Genomic DNA, 4992 nt, shown 5'->3' on the forward strand with positions numbered 1-4992 from the left:
GGGAAGCCGTGTGGCTGGGGTGGGCCTGTGTAGTCCTGGGCTCCTGTTGCTGAGAACCCAGTGCAGACTCTGGAGGAGAGTTTTTTTATTTCCATTCAAATCTCAAAAGGAAACAGACTATGACCAGACCATGACCGCAGCCATAGGCAGGTAACACCTGAAAAGTCTCTGCCCTCTAGTGGCTAAAGACTCAAACAAATATTTTGCACAAAATTGACAATATTTGGGCTGGAACACTGAACTGCGATCACCCAAGCAGGTACTCTCTGGGGAGAGGGGTTAGCCCTTCAGCTTTAAGTCCTGGGGTCTGTTCCCAGTGGACTAAATGGTCATAGGTCCCCAGAGGCCTCACTTACTTGGGAACCGGTGCAGCAGAGACCAAGGGTGGTCCTGTGCTGGGGAAGCCACAGAGCCTGCGTAAGACCAGGCTTCCCACTGGCCGGTGTGGTTCAGTGGTTGAGAGTCGACCTATGAACCAGGAGGTCATGGCTCAATTCCCGGTCAGGGCAGATGCCCGGGTTGCTGGCTCGATCCCTAGTGTGGGGTGTGCAGGAGGCAGCTGATCAATGATCCTCTCATCATTGATGTTTCTATCTCCCTCTTTCTCTCCAAAATCAATAAAAAAAATTTTTTTAGAAGACCCAGCTTCCAACTTACCCTGACCAGCCCTGGCCCTGGGGCCTCCTTGGGAAGGAGCTCTATGCAGGTGAGTATGGTAGTATGACATCATTTCCTGGCCAGCAGGTGTTCTCTAGCTGCAGCCACACCTTTCCTACTCCCAGAAGTCACAGGTCACATCCAGTCCCCATTGGTACCTCTCGTCGCGTCTGCCTCCTCCATTCTGGAGCCATCCCCAGCTGAGTTCATGGCAGCGAGACTTCAGAAGGTCCTGGCAGAGACATGGCTCCCAGGTGCTGCAGGAACAGAGACTCCAAATAGGCCACCTGAGCTCAGCCAGCCCACCTGGCAAGTGACAAGTGCCCCTTAGGACCAGACACACAGCCTCCAGGGACAATCATCTCATAGGAAACTATCCAGGTGGGTTTCAGATGTCAAACCAGAATGATCACAATGAGGTTTGGGGAGCTCTGGGGAACTGGTGTACATGGTTTTTATTTCAAAGAGCAGAGGGAGGCTGTGACCGTTCCACCACGTGAATGCTGGGCAGGCAGCTGTCCATGCTGGGGGCTGCGAAGAGATAGGGCCAGGCTCCTGTCTCTCCTCAGGCAAGAACAATGCCACTCGAGAGGATTCTGCCTTGTTCATGATTATACACCCTCCCAGCCCTCAGCAATGACTGCCTGATGCACGGGTGCCAAGGCAGGGTCCCCTGGCCTTAATTGGGGACATATGTGAGGGGCCCTCCTGGTTCCAGAGCTCCTGTGAGATTGGTTGAGGCCCATGTTGCAACTGCATTGCAGCTTCTCTCTGTGCCCATTCATGCTTCACTCACTCCCAACAGGTATTGTTCCAGAGAAAACCACCCCCTCAGATGTCTTACATGCAAGTTGGTCTCAGTCTGATTCCAGGGAACCTGACCTACAATACTCTTCCAGCCCCATCACCCAGTCATTGAAAGTTCACAGGGAACTTTGATCAGTCCCTCATGTCCACTAAGCTCTCTCTGATTCATGTGTCTCTGTACCTGCTATTGCTTCTGCCTAGAGCCTTCCCCTTCTCTCCTCCCTGCTGTCCACTTTGTAGGCCTAACTCCTATTCATCCTTCAAGTCCCAGCTTAGATGTCACCTCCTTTGGAAAGTCTCCCCTGATTCACTGAGCTCAGAGGCTCCACCCCCACGCTGTCACTGCATTCAGTGCTGGCTCTGTCACTGCATAATTGACTTAAGCATCCATGTGATTGCCTCCCCTTCTGGACTATATCCTCTGCGAGGGCAAGGAATGTGTCTATCCTGTCCGTAATTACATGCTAGTGCATGGTACAAGATGTGGAGCACAATAGGTAGGCCCAAATAGTTGTTAAATGAATTAAAAGAGGGACACAAAGAAGCCCTAAGTAAGGAAGTGGCAGCAGGGTAAAAGGGTAAGAGAGAAGAGGGCATATTTTATATATATTTAGGTGCTAAAATTAATAAGTTTTCATGACTGATTAAACATAACGCCTGGCCAGAGTGGTTCAGTGGTTGAATGTCAACCTATGCACCAGGAGGTTCAATCCGCCCCCCGCCCTCACCTCTCTACCCACAGCACCAATGTCCAGATGAGCCCATGTCAAGATCTCCAAGATTCATACTCCAATGTGTTATGAAAACAGATGAAAGAAGGGGTTATTCTGCCGGGGATGGAGGTGAGGAAGTGGTAGGAAGACACGAAGAATGAATAACAATTCACTGGTTCCAAAAAGGGGAACATTCTAGGCTGAGGGACCCACATAAGCAGAGACACTATGATGTCATATGTCCTAGGGAGTTTGGAGATGATTAGATGAGGGTGTTCTGGAGGTGGAAGGTGGGAGATGGTAAGAGCTGAAGCAAGAGGGGTTGGCTGAGATTATTGTCAAGGGCTTTCCTTTTGGCATAAACTCAGCCAGTGCTTTATCTAGAAACATAAACAGGGAATTAGAGGCTGCTCCCATCGCTCAGGCAGAAAAAAAAAAAATGTAATTACTTGTAAAAGGTTGGAGCATTGGAGGATGATGTTAAAGCAAAGAGCTATTAGGATGGGGGTAGAGGCCTGAGTGGTGAATGAAAGATAAAGAGAAAAGCTGAGAAGAAAGAGAAGGGAAGACAAAAAGATGAAACATCTTGTTCAGAACTGAGTGATGAATTCTAGAATCCCAGATGGGATTCTGTGAGCAAGGCTCTGCCTCCTCAAGAAGACAGTCTCCTCTTCACACTTTCCAGAGTCGGTCAGCACCGCTCAGTAACACGGAGGATCCTGGGGGCACAGGAGGCTCTGGAAATCAGGGCCTCAGTTCCTATGGCGGCACAGCAGGAAATGACCACCAGTGGCGAAGGTGGCAAAGAACCCCAAGAGCACCTGGGAAGCTGGACGAGATCAGCCTCGGTGGGCTGGTTGGCTGGGTGTCAATTTGTCCAGTTCTGATTGGTCATTTAGGGAAAACAGCCAATCAGGACTGGGCTTACAGATAAGGCCTAGTGACCTAGATCCAACCACATGGAGGACATAGTGGTGGCTGCCAAGATTCCTTTCCTCTCTCAGGACGCTGCGGCAGGAGAGCAGAAGGATCGGGCCCTCGCAGAGGAGTAAAGGGAGTCACTATGCTCAGTCACTGTCCTCACTACTGAGCTACAGCAGTGGTCAAGGCCAGAGGTCAAAGGTAAGGAAGGCAAAAGAACCAAGTGAGTAATCTTATCCCCACCGCAGACTGCGCCAGCCATCTTTTCCTGTCCATTGGTAAGGCTTGCTCTGAATGAAGATGGTCAGAGTTGGCTACTGTCTGTCAGTCAACGCTGTGACTACCTCCAAGGTGAGTTTATGTTTCCTTTATGAAACCTCTGGTCACGAGATCACGAGGGTTTCCACTCTGGGTCTGCCCCATGGCTCACCACTCCTAAGGCTCAGGGGAGCCACCTGTGGGGCTTTGCAATCTCTGGGATCCAGAAGAGTGAAACCCTCCAAGACCATGTGGGTGCAGTTGGAGCAGAGAGACTAAGCTTGTCCCTATGAGGCTGGCGACCGAAGGGAGATCGGTGTGGGGCCTGAGTCACTGGCAGGCAGAGGGAGAAACTGCCGGCCTGGACTCTGAGGCCAAGCTCTTTGGAGCACATCCCATCCACGACGGGGCAACAGCAGCCCCAAGCCTCCCCCCGCGTTCTCACCAACTCTCCGGTAATTCTTTAGACTCATTAATACCGAAGGTATATGTCATTGTAAAAGCAATGTAAGCATGCTATAGAAAACCAACAACGAGTTTATCCACAACGCTGTCCCCCAACGTTAATTGTGATGCAATTATTGATTGCCCCCACTCGACTTTAACCACCTTAGTTCACAGTCTCAACGTTAGGATGCGAGGCGCTCCTGGAAGAAAATCAACCAGAGCACCTTTAGGGGACGACTTGATTCCAAAATGCCTGGCATGAGATGTTTTCTAAAGAGCCTTCTCGCTTGGGCAAGGAGGCTGAATCGAGCAGTATTTTTAATAAAGATTTACGAGGAAGGACCAGCTGGAGTTCAGCTAGTTTGGAGAATAGTTCAAAGATGGTTCTCATAAATAGGAGGAATTGTTCCTGAGGATGAGGAGTCATTGTTTGTGATTTTGCCAAGGGCGTGGGGAGGCACAGTTAGGGGCTAAGGTCACCTGGAAGAGAGGTAGAAAGGAACATCTAAGGGGGGCAGGGACAGGCAAGGGCCACACTGGAAATTCTCGGTCTGTTAGCATCTCTTGGGAACCCAGGTCTTCTGACTCCTGGCCGGGGTTCCTTCCACATCCCAGAGTTGCCCCAACCTTCCCTATGTTGGTAGGTGATTGAGAAAGAACGATGGGTATCTTGGACCCATCCATGGAAGGAGAGGTTGAGGTAAGTAAAGGCCTACAACAAAGGCAAAAACTAGAAGATTTTGTCCTAAGGATGTGATTTATCTTCAACAGCACTGGGGCCTGTAGGAATTGAGTTCTATGTATTGCTGGCCTGCAGCTACAGGTGAAGGGACTTCTGCCACTAGGAACTCAGAAAAATCAAGGGCTTCCTTGTAGGAGTTCCATTTCCTGATGATTTAGACTCAGGAGCATCACTAATTGTTGTTGTGCATTTTAATAAAACTCTTCTGCTCTCAATCCTTAGATTTTTTAGCTATCAGCCTGGGTGGCTAGGCCTGCAGCCCATTGTATCTCTCTCCAGGGGGCAATCAGCCCTGTGTATATCCAAGCTTTTCTTCCCCTTGCTGTGCCTTTAAGAGCTACAGGAATGCAAAGAGAGTCTGGAGGAGGGGTGGGGTCTCCCAACAGGACTTCTGGGAAAAGGATCCTGGGAATTTTTGCCAGAAACAAAGCTGAGATTGCAGCTCTG

Source organism: Myotis daubentonii, chromosome 9, assembly GCF_963259705.1.
Source record: "Myotis daubentonii chromosome 9, mMyoDau2.1, whole genome shotgun sequence".
NCBI classification, from domain to species: domain Eukaryota; kingdom Metazoa; phylum Chordata; class Mammalia; order Chiroptera; family Vespertilionidae; genus Myotis; species Myotis daubentonii.